General features: G+C 46.0%; 1 protein-coding gene across 15 annotated transcripts in view; it reads right to left on the bottom strand.

Annotated features, from left to right (window-relative positions):
- The window catches only part of LOC140463855 (putative uncharacterized protein MYH16), a 290,113-nt gene that overhangs the window by 221,615 nt on the left and 51,589 nt on the right, over positions 1-16,909 (bottom strand). The gene's annotated exons all lie outside the window — the stretch shown is intronic.

The following is a 16,909-nucleotide window of genomic DNA, read 5'->3' as shown; positions in this document are numbered from 1 at the left end:
GGAATTCAATCCATAGTACTCCCTCTGGAGGCTATTTATTAACAGTTCTTGTGACTGATGATGATTACATCAAGATAATTCCCCACTGAATGTGGAGACTCCAAATGCTAGGTCTCTATGAGAGAAATATAAAATAAGTCTAAACTTAAAAAAAAAATCTGCAAAAGCTTTATATATCTGCAAAGTTTTTCAGTACTTCAATACATTTAATATGCAGGAAGTTAAAGAAGGCAGTTAGCCAGAAATCTGTCATAGAGAAAATTCTGGAACCTATTAGGAAATGGGTGATAATGGGGCACTTTTAATTCATTAATGGGACAAATAGGCTAGCACTTATTGCCCATCCTGAATTGTCAAGAGGGACTGGAGTCACATGTAAACCAGATCAGGTAAGGATGGCAATTTCCTTCTCTAAAGGATGTGTGTGAAGCAGATGGGTTTTCCCCAACAACTGATAATGATTTCAAAGCCATCTTAAAGCAGTCAGTATGGTTTTGTGAAAGGGAACTCATGTTTGCTTAATTTATTACAGCTCTTTGAGGAAGTGACAAGTAAGTTGGATAAAGGAAAACTGGTGGATATACAAACATTTGACAAGATGCATCGCCGAAGGTTATTTCACAAATTAAGAACACGCGGTGGTAGAGGTGGGATAGTGTCCTGAGTGAGTAAGTAAAACTAGAGGGTTCAGAGGGTATGCAAGGGTAGTGGTTAGAGTCGATGAGAGCGAGAAAGGGAAGATTTTGCAGGCATTAATGACAGTGCTAGAGAATAACCTTGAAGGGAAGTAGATAAAGTAGCAGAGATAGATTGAGAGAGAGAGTTCTCAGAGAGAAGGTGGTTGCACACATGCTGGCAGAGTGTAGAAAGTTATTGTGCTGCTTGTTACCGTGCTGGGAATTCCTCCAGGTAACTGAGTTATCCTCCAGATAACTGAGACTGCTTAAACCCTGGTGGCAACATTAGACCAGCCTGGCATAGTCAGATGGCATAGTCACTGCCAGTCCTGCAGAAAGTAGACATCCTGCCTCTGCAGCCCCTGGACAGAAGGAGCTCCAGGAAACTGTTGGCACAATGGAGTGTGAACTTCCTGTTGTCTCTATGTCTGGACCAATGTAAGGAGTCAAGCTCCAGATGGAGAGCCTTTGTCCAGATAATCAACAGATTTTAAAGATGGTGTGTGTACTAAGGATGCCAGTAAATTCCGAGATATCTGTTCTGACAACTGTGCATGGTAAGGTGGGTCTGGATTTGGATGGGAGATATGCTATAGGAATAGGATGGGTAAATTATTGCTGGGAGTTTGGTAAGATACTGCAAAAGAACTTGCTAGAACTTGCAACCAAAACCCTCCAAAAAACTCGACACAGGTTAGACTTAACCAGACACCAGTAAAATTCAGCCCAAGGAGTCTACAAAAGATATGGACTACTTTGTGTCTTTTTTCAGCAAAACCCAGGTCTGTACGACCAAATGACTAATGGGTTTCTGGATTCTCTTCATGCACTGTCTCCAGGTCAGAGGAAGCCTAGATCTACTGCTCACTTCCTCAGCTATTTATAGGGCTAAACACAGGCAAGTGGGATTAGTTTAGTTTGGGAAACCTGGTCAGCATGGACAGGTTGGACCGAAGGGTCTGTTTTTGTGCTGTATGACAATATGACTAAGACTTTTTGACGATTTGGATATACGTATATGGGTAAAATAAGGTGTCAGAAATTTGGCAAACGGAGTATACAGTGAGAAAATATGAAATTGACAACAATGGCAGGAATAATAAGGAAGCAGAGTAAAATTCAATGAAGAGAGATTGCAAAGGTACAGAAGGATCAGGGTGTTCTGGTATATTAATCACAGAAAGCTAGTATGCAGTTATGGTAAGTGATGAGGAAGGCAATGGAATGTTGTCCTTTATTACAAGGGAGATAGATTACAAAACTAGGGATGTTATGCCATAGTTGTATAGAACTTTGGTGAGGTCACATCTAGAGTATTGTATCCAGTTTTGGTCTCTTATTGATGTAAAGCTTTAAGTACATTAGAAGCAGTTTAGAGAACTTTATAGGGAAGTCTTATCGCTAGACTATTAATCCAGAGCGTTGCTAACTTTCTGAGGAAATGGTTCACATCCTGCCATGGCAGATGGGTGGAAATTTTCAGAAAAACCCATCTGGCTCATTAATGTCTGCAGGGAAGGAAATCTCTCTCATCCTTACCTGGTCTGGCCTACATGAACTCCAGACCCACAGCAATGTTCTTGACTCTCAGTTATAGAGTCATAGAGATGTACAGCACGGAAACAGACCCTTTTGATCCAACTCATCCATGCCCTCCTGATTTCCCTCTTAAGTATACTCCTACTGCCTTTATATTCTTCTCAGGATTAACTCAATCTATCCTGTCTATACCTGACATATGCTTCCTTTTTTCGAAACCAAACCCTCAATTTCTTTAGTTATCGAGCATTCGCTATACCCACCAGCCTTTCCTTTCACCCTGACAGGAATATACTTTCTCTGGACTCTCATTATCTCATTTCTGAAGGCTTCCCATTTTTCAGCTGTCCCTTTACCTGCGAACACATCTCTGCAATGGCACTCATTTATATCAATTCTGACAAAGTCTCAACAAAGAAATGAAACCGGACAGACACATGGCATCGATCTAGGCAGTGGGAAATGACATTGCAGAAACAATCCTGCCAATTCCTTACTAACATTTGGGTGCTACACTAAAATTGGGAAAGCTGTCTCACAGATTCGGCAAGCAATAGCCTGACACAGTCATACTCATGGAATCATACCATGACCACTATCAACATCCCTGGATACGTCCTGTCCCATAGGCAAGACAGACCCAAGAGGGGTGGTAGCACAGCGGTATACAATTGGGAGGGAGTTACCCCGGGAGCCTTCAACAATTATTTCAGATCCCATGAAGTCTCAAGACTTCAGATTAAACAAGGACAAGGAAACTTCCTGTTGGTTACCAGCAGCTCCATTGGCTGATATTGAGCACTACTTGGAGGAAGCACTGAGGATAGCAAGGGTGCAGAATGTACACTGGATTGGGGGTTTCAAAGTCCACCACCAAGGGGAGCTCAGCAGCAGTACTACAGGTTGAACTGGTCAGTTCCCAAAAGACAGAGCTTCTAATGTGGATCTGCGGCATGTGATGAGGGAACCAACAAGAGGAAGAAACATACTTGACTTCAGTCTTACCAATCTGCTAGCTGCAGATGCATCTGTCCATGACAGTATTGGTAAGAGTGACCACCGCATAGTCCTTGTGGAAAAAAAGTTCCCACCTTCACATTGAGAATAACCTCCACCATGTTGCATGGCACTGTCACCATGCTGAATGAAAAAAGAACAAAAAACAGAAGAGAGACAGGGTAGCTCAGTGGTCAGTACTGCTGCTTTGCAGTATCAGGGACCTGAGTTTGATTCCACTCTGGGGCAACTGTCTGTGTTGAGTTTGCACGAATGTGTCTGCGTGGGTTTCCTCTGGGTATTCCAATTTCCTCCCACAGTCCAAAGATGTACAGGTGAGGTGGATTGGCCATGTCCATTGCCCATAGTGTCCAGGGATGTGTAGGTTAGGTGGATTAGCCATGAGCAGGGTAGGGGAATGGGTCTGGTTGGGATGCTTTTGGTGGGTCAAAATTGATTGTTGAGCTGGTGGCCTCGTTGTACACTGTAGGGATTCTTTTCTATGGAGAAACAGACCATTCCCTTCCAAGCCTGCACCGACACTTGCTGTCTTTCTAAATTAAAAATCTTTTCCTCTATACAATCTGTATCCCTCTATCCCTGCCTTTTCATATCTCTGTCTAGATGGCTCTTAAATGTATCTGTCTCTACCACCCCTCTGGCAGCACATTCCAGGCACTTACCACCCTCTGTGTAAAACATTTGCCTCTCACATCTCCCTTTATCCATCTGCCTTTTACCTCAAACCTATTTCTCCTTGTAATTGACATTTTTGCACTGGAAAAAGACTCCAGCTATCCCTTCTATTCTTGTCTCTTATGATTTTATAAACCCCTGACAGGTCGCCTCCTCAGCCTTCGAATGTTCAAGTGAAAATACACAGTGTTTTTCAATCTCTCCTCATATCTAATAATTTCCAAAGGAGACAACGTCTTGGGAAACCATTCCTCTGCCTTCTCTAAAGCCTCCTTGTCCTTTTGAGAATGTGGTGAGCAGAACTGTACACAAGATTCCAAGTGTGGCCTTACTAAAGTTTTACACAGCTGCAGACTTTGAACAGATCTGGCAACTCAGGACTTAGAATACATGAGACAATATGGGCTAACAGCAGCAGCAGGATTGTACTCCTGCACAATTTGTACCCTGATGGCCGAGCATACCTCCCACTCAACCATTACCATCAGGCCAGCAGTCAACCCAGGTTTAATGGCAAGTGCAGGAGGGCCTGCCAGGAGCAACACCAGGCATATCTAAGAATGAGGTATCAAGCTGGTGAAGCTACCAAACAGCATAAGCAGCAAGGGATCGACAAAGGTAAGTGTTCTCACAACCAACAGTTCAGATCTAAGCTCTGCAGTTCTGCTACATCCAGCTGTAAATGGTGATAGTAAATTAAGTGACTCACTGGAAGAGGAGACTCCACAAATATCCCCATCCTCAATGATGGAAGGGCCCAGCACTTCAGTGGAAAAGATATGGACGGACATGCATGGGAATCTTCAGCCCGAAGTGGCCTCCTTTAGCAGTCCCCACTATCACAGATTCTGGTCTTCAGCCAATTTGATTCACTCCACGTGAATATCAAGAAATGGTTGGAGGCACAGGATACAACAAAGGCTATGGGCTCTAACACCATTCTGGCAATAGCACTGAAGACTTGTGCTCCAGAACTTGCCACTCCCCTAGTCAAGTTGTTCCAGTACAGTTACAACACTGGTATCTACCTGACAATGTGGAAAATTGCTCAGGTATGTCCTGTAAACATAAGGTAGAAAACAAATCCATTCCAGTCAAATACTGCTCCAACAGTCTACTTTCGATGATCAGTAAAGTGATGGAGGGTGGCACCAACAGTGCTATCAAGCAGCACCTGCTCAACAATAACCTGCTCAGTGACACCCCGTTTGGGTTTGGGTTTTGCCAGGGTCACTCAGCTCCTAACTGCATTACAGCCTTGGTTCAAACATGGACAAAAGAGCTGAATTTCAGAGGTGAGGTGAGAGTTACAGCCCTCAAGGCTGCATTTGGCTGATTGTCCTGGAATCAATGGATATCGGAGGGTAAACTGTAGGAAGATGGTTCTGGTTATTAGAGGTCAGTCATTTCAGCTCCAGAATATCTCTGCAGGAGTTCCTCAGGATAGTATCCTGGGCCTAATCATGTTCAGCTGCTTCAACAATGATTTTCCTTTCTCATTTGGTCAAAAATGGGGATTTATCTTTCCTGGGGAGGGGCCCCAAGGCAAGTCCCAGGCAGCAACAGTGAGGCAGGCCCTAAGCAGCAACAGAGAGAGTCCTTGCACGTGTTCACACACAGAGTCACAGTCACACACTGATCCAATCTCCAAAAGGGGGAAAACACCCGAGTGGCTAGTGACAAGCACTGCCCTTCACATCAAAGGGCAATGATCTACTGGTTATTTTAGATTCAGGTTTACTTTTTTTTTCTCTCCTTAACCCCCACACTACCGCCTAACTGCGGTAGTGCTTATTTTCCCCCAGCCCCCATGTTGTGTGTGTGCAGGTGTGAGACACAGTGAGAGACACAAGGTGCACGAATCTTTATTCAGTTTCCACCACCAGGAAGTTAGGAAAAACACCCGAGTGGCCAGTGACAAGCACTGCCCTTCACATCAAAGGGCAATGCTGTGTGATCAAAACAGTGAAGGGGAGGGTAGGGACTAAATCAAAATAGAGTTGGACGGGGAAATAATGCACTCCACTCCCTGCGGCGCCCACCTCTCCCTGAACAACTCCAGGGTGTTGGTGGACACCGCGTGCTCCTTCTCCAAGGACACCCGGGCTCTAACGTAACCCCGGAAGAGGGGCAGGCAGTCGGCCCTAACAACCCCCTCCACGGCCCGCAGCCTGGACCTGTTGATGGCCAGTTTGGCCAGGCCCAGGAGCAGACCCATGAGGTGGTCCTCGGACCTGCCCTCCCTCCTCCGTACCGGGTGCCCGAAGATCAGGAGCGTGGGACTGAAGTGCAACCAAAAGCAGAGGAGAAGGTTTTTAAGAAAATCAAAAAGGGAGTGCAAACGCCCACACCCAATATATACATGGTCCACAGACTCCACAGCGCCACAGAACAAGCAGTTGGGCTGGGAGTCCGTGAACCACCGCAATCTGCGGTTGCAGGGGACTGCTGCGTGCAGCACCCTCCACCCCAGATCCCCGAGAGAAAGGGGGAGGACTCCCACGTAGAGAGTCCTCCACTGGGGATCTCCACCGCCCGGTGGAAAATGGGCACACGCCAAGGCGTGTCCGAACGGTGGATGAGGGAGAAGAGGTGGACGGTGTGCAGCAGCAGTCGATACAGGGCCTTCCTTTTAATATCTTTTAAGGGGACAAAATTAAAATTCCGGAGGCGGCTCAGGTTGTGGGGCACAGGCTCCCGCGGGAAGTATGGGACCTTGGGGCCAATGTGAAATTCCGTCTGGGCTGGGGTGAGCGCGGACGGGATCCCACCGCACACCTGAGCGTCCTCCAACCGGTGCACTACGTCGGGTCTGAGCACCGCCGTTTTAAGGCATCGGATGGCGGTGGCCACGTACCGGACGTCTACCGCTGCCCTGCTCGCTATGTCCTGCGGCAGCGTCCAGCCCAGGCCCCCGGCACTCAGCACGTCCCCGACCCTGGTCACCCTCGCCGCCACGGCCCTCCCCTCCGACAGCCACTCGAACCCGCGAGTACGGAGGTGCGGATTCCTGAGCAACGGCTCCCTGACGACAGCCGCTACTCCAGCCGGAGGGTAGGCGCGACGCGATTCGACCATGTTCCAGACAGTGATCAGGTCCTGGTAAAAGACAGGCAGCGTCTTGAGGGCGACCTCCAAACCGTCACGGTCAACGAACAAGAGCTGCATGTCGTAGTTGAGGTTACGCACCTGGCGGGAAAAATACGTCGCCAGGGCGCACCACCTAGGAGGAGGCTCGACGTAAAGGTATCGCCGCAAGGTCTGAAGGTGGAACGTCGCGACCTGGGTGCAGACGCACACCAGCGACTGACCGCCCTCCTCAATAGGGAGACTCAGAACCTGCGTGGCGACCCAGTGCATCTTTCTGTCCCAGAAGAAGTCGACCAACGTTCTCTGGATGTCAGTGACAAAGCCAGGAGGAGGGACCAAAGTGACCAGCCGGTACCACAGCATGGCGGCCACCAGCTGGTTTATGACCCAGCACTCGACTCCTGTAAGATAGCACTCAGAGCAGTCCTGTCCAGCAGCCTAGGCGAGCCGAGACTTTGGCCTCCAGCTCCTGCCAGTTGGCCGGCCAGGATTCCTCAGCCGGGCTGAGGTAGACCCCCAGGTAGAGGAGATGGGTGGTACTCCAACTGAACCCCCGTAACTCTTCCGGCAGAGAGTCCACCCGCCATGGACCGACCAGTAGTCCGGAACATTTGGCCCAGTTGATCCTGGCGGAAGACGCCGCCGAGTACACGGCCTGGCACTCGCGCATCCTCCCCAGGTCAGCCGGGTCGGTGAAAGTGAGGAGCACGTCGTCGGCGTAGGCCGAGAGGGCCACCCCCGTGCCCGCGCCGCGCAGAACCAGCCCCGACAACCAAAAACGGGGATGTTAGCTGATGATTGCATAATGTTCAGCATCATTCACAATACCTCAGATACAAAGGTAGTCCATGTTCAAATGTAGCAAGATCTGGATAATATCCAGCTTGGCCCGACAAGTGGCAAGTAACATTCCCACCACACAAATGCCAGGCAATGACCATCTCCAATACAAGAAAATCTAACCACAGCTCCTTATCATACAATGATGTTATGAATCCATCCATCATGAATCCCACACTATTAATATCCTGGGGGTGACTATTGACCAGAAATTCAACTGGACTTGCCATTTAAACACAGTGGCTACCAAAGCAGGTCCAAGGCTAGGAAAATGGTAACTCACCTCCTGACTCTCCAGAGCATGTCCATCACTTATGAGGCACAACTCAGGAGTGTGATGAAATAGATAGATAGATAGATACCTGACAAGGATGTCAAAGGCTGTTTGGGATAGTGAGCAAACCGAAGCATTGACCACAAGGAGGAGGTGAGGTAGTGGTGGTGGATTACATTCCACTGTAGTAGGTGGTGAAACTTGAATTGAGAAAAATAAATTGGAATTAAAAGCCAGACTTATTATCAAAGAGGAAAACTAATGTCCTTTGGAGAATGAAATCTACCCTCACCTAAGTTGACTCCAGACCCACGCTGAGTGGTTACGAATGAACAATAAATGCTGGCTTAGTCAGTGATGCTCACTCTCAATAGTGAATAATAAAAAAAAAGCCAGACTTAATGTTAATGAATGGCTAATCAGGCTTGAGTGGTCAAATTTATACTCATATACGCTCCACACCATAATAAACTTCAGATTAAAAACAGTCCAGTCATTCATTATACTAATGTTGAAAATAAAACCAGAACTCGCTTAACCCTTGAGTGAATGCGTCACATATGCTGTGGTTCCAAGGCAACCGAGTCTATCTGACTGGTTTAATACTGGCTCCATTGTTCTCCTGCTGCAGCCTCTTACATGGCTCTCCTGTCTGTGTTCAGAATAGATCAGGAACTACCTGATTACACAGAATGTCTCTATCAGGATGTTGTTGCATTTCATGGAAGGATTTTCAAAGGGTTAGCTTATCCAAAAGGGGAGAGGGAAAGGGAGGAAGGACAGCTTGGGGATAAATATTTTGGCAGTGATTAATTCTTCCAAGGACAGTGTAGATTGTAGCCGTGGAGACAACAAGCCAAATTCATCTCATCTGCACTATTGCAGATTAACCCTGAGAAATGAGGGTGGGGAAGCAAAAATGACCACGAAAAGTGTGAAAAAATGAAATACAGCACAGAGTACAGCACAGCAATCAAATTTTTAAGATTTCATCTCTATGTTAATGCAATACTGCATTACAAACTTTCTCTACATTATAACTGGGGCCGCACTTCAAATGAACCTCAAAGACTGGAAAACACTTACGGAGGTCCTAGGTTGTGATTAGATTAGATTCCCGACAGTGTGGAAACAGGTCCTTCAGCCCAACAAATCTACAACGACCCTCTGAAGAGTAGCCCACCCACCCTCTAACTAATGCACCTAACAACTATGGACAATTTAGCAAGGATAATTCACCTAATCTGCGCATCTTTGGAATGTGGGAGGAAACCAGAGTTGCCTGAAGAAACTCACGAAGTCACGGGGAGAATGTGCAAACTCCACACAGACAGTCACCAAGGCTGGAGTTGAACCTGGGACCCTGGTGCTGTGTAGTGCTAGCCACTGAACCACTGTGCTACCCCGTGAAAAGCACTGCATAGTTACTTTGCTCTGTGTATCAAAAGCTTAGACAAAAGTAAATTCTGCAAAAAATGTCATTTGCAAAACAAAATGCCGCCAATGCCCTATATGTCACCTGAAAATACTGTACTCATTATGAACATAAAATAGTCTGAATTATATTTCAACCTTCTGCATTTCTCTTGCCATTGTTTTGAGTCTGCATGCAGCTTTTGCTGCTAAAATCAACAGCATATTGCTGCTTCCCTGTGGAGCTGAGCTTTAAACTACAAAGGAGGCAAGGCATTATTAGGATTTAATAGCTTTTCCTGAAACCTTTAGCAAATCACTTATGCTAACTTTGCTGACCTGAGGTCACCCCAGCACGCAGATACCAAGGCTGTAAAATGGCCAAGACAAAGTTTAATTTATATGGCTAAGCTAATCAACCTCCTGCCTTGAATCAGAGGCCCCAGAAAATTCCAAACATAAAGACTTTTTCTCTCAAACAACTGTGATTTATTGTCACATTTGTATAAAAATACGGTGAAAAGATTTGTTTTAACAAAGGGTTTTGTGCAAAATGCAAAGAGTCACCATGGTCCGGCGCCACCTAAAATCACTGAATATGATGCAAGATTTTACTGCAGAGTTCATCTTTCTCTCTTCATGTTACCTTCCGCTACTTCTCCTACGCTCCTGAGCATCAACCAGGGTCTCTGGGCTCCCGGAACGTGTTCCGGGGTCTTCCTAACAGGCTCAGGGTCTCTGTAATAGGCTCCAGGGTCCTTGCAACATGCTCTGGGGTCTCTATAATGTACTCCGTTGACTCTGTAACGTGATCCAGGATTTCGGTAACAGATCCCGGGCTCTCTGTAATACGCTCCGGGGTCACTGGAACAGTCCCCGGGGTCATTGTAATGGGCTCCGGGGTCTGTGTAATGTGCTCCGGGGTCTGTGTATTATGCTTCAGGGTCTCTAGTTAGCACTGCTGCCTCACAGCGCCAGGGACCCACATTCGATTCCAGCCTCGGGTGACTGTCTGTGTTGGAGTTTGCGCATTCTCCCTGCATCTGCATGGGTTTCCTCCGCGTGCTCCAGCTTCCTCCCACAATCCAAAGATGTGCAGGTTAGGTGGATTGGCCATGCTAAGTTGTCCATAGCGTTAGTCGTATTAGTCAGAGAGAAAAAGAGTCTGGTTGGGTTACTCATCGGAGGGTTGGTGTGGACTTGTTTGGCCGAAGGGCCTGTTGCCTAATATAATCTAATAATAAGGGGCTCTGGGGTGTCTATAACAATTTCCAGGGTCTCTGTAACAATCTCCGGGGTCTGTGTAAGGTATTCCAGTGTTTCCATAATGGTCTCTAGGGTCCCTGTACTGGGTTCCAGGGTCTCTGTAATGGGCTCTGCTGACTCAGTTACAGGTCCACCTCAATCATTGTGTCACTCCCACAACAGCCACAAAGGAGTTGCAGCCATGGGCCTGCTCTCACATCTCCTGCTCCCCCTTCTGATGTTCCTCTAGCCATTGTTGCCAGTCATCAGTCAATGGGGTCCTGGCTCCAGCCTCCTCCACTACCCATGTTAAAGCCTCTGTGACCTCAGTGCCAGAGCCAGGACTTGGCATGGGTCTAGACCTAAACAACTCTCCTGTGGAAACCTGCCAGCAAATGTTTATTTGCAATCTCTACCTTAAATACAAGTTCCTCCAGCTGTATGAATGATCTGCCATGTTTCACAATTGATGTAGCTCTCTGTTTATTTCTGGGTTTGTGGCCTTTAAGAAAACACAAGATTGAATTGCGAGAATCATATGGCAAGGCACAGAGTGTAGTTTTCAAATTAGATGTCATCCTTCAGAGTGCCACTTCCATCCTGGTAAATATCAATGCCCTTGGGAAGTGAAGGTAAGGGGTGTGGGGTCTGGGTAATTCCAGAGTCATGGTATATTGGAAAAATGTAATATCTTGAGACTAAAGCAATACTGCAAATTAATTTTAAATGCCTTTTCATTGGGTATATTTTAAATCTTGGTAGAAGCAATTAGCTGTAGTCTGCAAAGAGCCATTGAAGTCTTTTTCCACTGGAGAGACAATCGTAGCTTGAGGGCACCACACCACCTCAAGCATGGGCCAAGCTAAGGGCATCCATGAGCTATTATAGTCAGAACAGGGATCAGTTGGGGCAGGGAGAGCAGTGGTGATTGCTTTCAATCACTGGGATATCTCGCTAGCAGACATGGGGAGAATGTGCAAACTCCACCCAGACTGTTGCCCGAAGCTGAAATCTAACCCAGGTCCCTGAAAAAGATGGCTCTGCAGCATCATTGTGCGCCACAATCAAGCGACCTGACCAGTTGAGCTGAATCACTGTCAAATTGCCCAAGTTATAATGTTTATCAGGGAATTGCATCAGCATGAGATGAGAAATTTCAGGCTGTTGTGCCTGCAACAGATTTTCAAACAAGCATCGAGATCTAATGCCAATCTCCTAATTTTTCTTTCCCCATTACCCGGTGACCTGTTTCTTCTCACTGAACCTGCCTCTACCACATTTCCGGGTGGTGCATTCCACACCCTAACTATTCACTGAGTGACAAAGGTTCTTTTTTTACATCACTCTTGCTTCTTTTGCACAATGCACACCATACGTTACCTCTACTCCCATACCCCATCCCCACCCTCTTCTCTCTCATCTCTGTTTTCCTGTTCTGGCCTTGTGCAGAAGCACTCTCCACCAATAACGAGCCATCCCTCATTCTGCTGGACTGTGAGATAAGTGAGAGTTGCATTTGAATGTAGTCCTGCCAACTTTTTCAGGGACCTGGGTTAGATTTCAGCTTTGGGCAACTGTCTGGGTGGAGTTTACACATTCTCCTCATGTCTGCTAGCTAGATTTCCCAGTGATTGAAAGCAATCACCACTGCTCTCTCTGCCCCAAACCAATCCCTCCCTGGAAACTTCAGGATCTGGAAGTTAAGCTCATTTCTGTACACCCTGAATTCACTTTACCCCCACAATGTTTCTCTATGTCCCATTTTGCAATCTTCCTCCAATGCATGGAGTCACTGTCCCTCTTTGATGTTCTTGTTTGGGCTAGGCTTGCGTTTAGCTTCAACCTGAAGTTGCAGCTTCATTCTGGGATTGGACTCTATGCTGCAAACAAAGCATAGGAACATCCTTTTAGCAGCAACAGAATCTATGACTGAAGGAAGTTGCGACGTTATGCATAACTAGCAGCAGGAGGCTCATCAATGACAGACGAAGCAACAGCTTGTGACCAGATCCCTTGGAGCATTAAGTAAACTGCTGGAGTGTAAACTCCCCGCATCATGGATGAACTGGTCCCCGAGGGACTTAAATATGTACCCACTGTGCATACTGAGAATGTCATCAGTTCCACTGTCTTAAGGGGTAATGGAGACTTGCTGGAGTTGCTAAACCCAATATTGCTTGAAATATGAATTACAGAACAGTTAAATCCATCAGTTGATTGCAATCTGGAGAGTTTGAATTGATACAGCATCTGCAGCCTCATGGGGGACAGAGATCCATGTCTTTACTGCTCTCTTTAGGACCGAGTGGCCTGGGTCTAATTCTAAGGTTATGCAGCCTTGATTTGCATTATTCCTCAGCATCTACCCAATCAAGTTGCATCATTGTTAAAAGTGCCTTCAGCACGTCACTTCTCAACTTTCAAAAATCAAATCAATATTTGAGATATCTTTGCACAACTTGTGTCTAAGCTTTCATATCTTCTGCCTCTTGGTAGAGGTTGGAAGAGATTATAACCAGGTTGGGTGAGGTTTTTGATTGTGTTAACTGCTTCTCAATGCAGCAAGTGTAGATGGAGTCAATGGATGGAAGGTTAGCTTGGTTGACGGACTGGGCTGAACTCACAACTCTTTTCATTTCTGGAGTCATACAGCTTGGAAACAGACCCTTTGGTCCAACTCATCCATGCCAACCAAATTTCCCAAACTTCACTAGCCCCATTTGCATGCATGTGACCCTTATAAACCTCCTTATAAACCTTTTGTACTTATGTACCTGTCCAAATGTCTTTGAAATGTTGCAATACCAAGCTGTGATGCATCTGGATAGAATGTTTTCTATGACGCATCTATAAGAATTGGAAGTCTTTACAGACATGTAAGAATTCGATGTACTTGACTCTTAACTGCTCTGGAATGGCCATGACATTTAATGATGGGAACAAATGCTGGCCTCACCAGTGGTGGCCACATCTCATAAAAGAATAAAAAGAACACTTTGCAATGGCTCAGTGGTAGGGTGGCATGGTGTCTGAGTGGTTAGCACTGCTGTCTCACAACGCCAGGGATCCGGGTTCAATTCCAGCCATGGGCAAATGCCTGTGTGGAGTTTGCATATTATCCCTGTGTCTGTATGGGTTTCCTCCAGCAATTCAAAGATGTGCAGGTTAGGTGAATTGACCGTGCTAAATTGCCAGTAGTTTTCAGGGATGTGTAAATTAGGGGCATTATTCAGGGGTAAATATAGAGTAATAGGGTACTGGATGGGTTACTCTTCAGAGGGTTAGTGTGGACTTGTGTGGACATTGGTCATTTGGCACAACAGTAGGGATTCTATGAAACTGTCCAGTTAGTATATGTATTTCCTTATGGATGATATCCAAAATTGGACAGTTTCCCAGAGACTGTCTGCTCAAGCAATTCAAGGATTGATTGTTGCCCTTTTTATCCCAGCCCTGACGTTAATGGTCACCATTTTGGTTATTACTATTGTTATTACATTCCTCTTAATTATTTTCCTGTTTGACAACCTGGGAAACTATTCTTTAAGTCTGGAAGGGATGCTTGCATCCCTTATTCTAGGTTCACATGTGAAGAGGTAATTGGATCAGGCAGAGAGAACTACCGGTGTTTAAAGAATACTGAGCTGGTCCAGTCAGGGAGAGAAAGGGTGGAAAACAAAAAAAGGATAAAAGGAGAGGAAGACTATGCATTACAGATATAAATCAGGTCTTGCACGTGAACTTAACTCTCTGGGTTCTACAACTAAATCACCTTGAAACAAGACCAGCCTAAACGAGTATACCACTACCATTATAGACTTCATTGGGAAGTGTGTAGAAGACTGTATGCCGAAGAAGTTAATCTGAATGTTCCCCAACCTGATTGGGAGACCCATTCCCTACTGAAGTTTAGATCGGAGGCGTGCAAGTAGGGCAACCCTGACCTATTCAGTAAGGTCATCAGAGACGCCAAGAGGCAATGCTAAACTAAGATTGTTATCAGACCAACCACATGGACACCTAACATTTATGGCAAGGCTTACAGAACATAATGAGCTACAAAACAAAGTTGAACAGAATTGTAGGCAACACTACATCTCTAACCGACAAGCTCAATGCATTCCACGCTCGCTCTGAACAGATCAATAAAACAATGTCACCTTTCCCAACAGCCTCGGATGTAATCGTACCCATGGGTCACCGCTACAGACATTATGTTGGCCTTCTTGAGAGAGTGAGCCCACTGAAAGCGACAGGCCCAGATGGAGTTTCCGGCCGTGCATTCAGATCCTGCCTAGAGCAGCTGGCGGGAGTATTCGCTGATGTTTTTAATCTCTCCTTACTACAAACTGAAGTCCCCAGCTGCTTCAAGGAGACCACCATCATCCTGGTACCAAAGAAAAATCATGCAGCGTGCTTCAATGACTACTGCTTGTGTCTTTGACCTCCATAATTATGAGGTACTTCAAGAAGTTATTCAAGGCTCACGTCAGCTCCAGCCTGCCACATTGCCTTGATTCTTTGCAAATCGCCTCTCAGTGCAACAAGCAGACACCATCTCCCTGGCCCTACAGTCATTCCTGCCACATCTGGATTACAAGGATATCTATATCAAGCACCTGCTTATTGACTTCAGTTTGCCTTTAACACCATAATTCCAAGCAAACTAATCTCTTAACTTCGAAGCCTCGGTCTCGGCTCCCCACACTGTAACGGAATCCTCGATTTCCTGACCCATGACTGCAATTAGTAAGAATAAGCGACAACATCTCCTCCAAAAGAATTCTTGATACCAGTGCCTTGCAAGGCTGTGTACCAAGGAACCGTGATTAACTGACATTTGATTATCTGAATATCAGATTATCTGGCAAGATTGCAAGGTCCCAATGCTTGGCTAAATTATGTTATCCAGTTTCAATTATCCGGAATTCAATTAACCTAACAAAATACTCCCCGCCCACATCCTCTGGATAATCGAGGTTCCTCTGTACCCAGCCCCTCCTATACTCCTTATACACTCACAACTGTGCGGCCAAATTCCACCTGAATTTCATTTGCAAGTTTGCTAGTGACACCACTATTGTCGGTCAGATCTCAAACAATGACGAGACAGAATGAAGGAAAGAGATTGAGTGCTTAGCAGCATGGTGGAGAGGCAACAATCTCTCCAAAGTCAGCAAACCGAAGAAGCTGGTCAATGACTTCAGGAAGTGGAATGGATGGCACGCCTGCAACAATGGTGCTGAGGTGGAGATGGTCAAGAGCTTCTAGTTCCTGGGAGTGAGGATCACCAACAATCTATCCTGGATTAGTGGTGCTGCCTGAACTGCTGTGCTCTTCCAGCACCACTAATCCAGTATTTGCCTTCCAGCATCTGCAGTTATTGTTTTTATCTCCTTAACAATCTATCCTGGTCCACCCATGTCACTGCGGTGGTCATGAAAGCACAACAACATCTCAACTTCCACAGGAAGCTAAGGAAATTCAGCACGTCAACAGAGATTCTGACCAATTTTTATAGATTCACTATAGAAAGCGTCCTATCTGGATGCATCACAGTGTGGTATGACAACGGCTCTGCCTAAAACTGCAAGAAACTACAGAGTGTGCCAATACAGTCCAGCCCAGTCCATCACACGAACCAGCCTTCCACTGACTCTGTTTATACTTCCTGCTGCCTCTGGAAAGCAACCAGCATAATGAGAGACCCCTCCCACTCCGGTTATTCTCCCTCCCACCCTCTTCTGTTGGGCAGAAGATATAAAAGTTTGAATACACGTATGAGTAGATTCAAGAACAGCTTCTTCCCTACTGCTATCAGACTTTTGAACAGACCTCTTAAATGTCAATGTTGATCTCTCTCTCTTTGTCTCTGTACCTTCTCTGCAGCTGTAACATTATAATTCTGCAATATGGTCTGCTACCCTGATGCACTTTGTGTGGTAATATCTGCCTGCAGAGCATGCAGAACAACAGTTTTTGCTGTATCTCATTACATGTGACAACAATAAATCACTCCAATCAATCAATCAATGTCTTACTGGGTCACTTTACTGAGCTAGTTATAAGGAGCAGTGAAAGCAGCATGGGTTAAAGTACTGTAAGTGCAACGTCTATCCAAATAGTTGTCCTAAAATGC

This window comes from Chiloscyllium punctatum, chromosome 39 (genome assembly GCF_047496795.1).
Source record: "Chiloscyllium punctatum isolate Juve2018m chromosome 39, sChiPun1.3, whole genome shotgun sequence".
NCBI classification, from domain to species: Eukaryota; Metazoa; Chordata; class Chondrichthyes; order Orectolobiformes; family Hemiscylliidae; genus Chiloscyllium; species Chiloscyllium punctatum.
The sequence above is the reverse complement of the archived record's forward strand: the minus strand, read 5'-3'. Positions and strand labels throughout refer to the sequence as shown.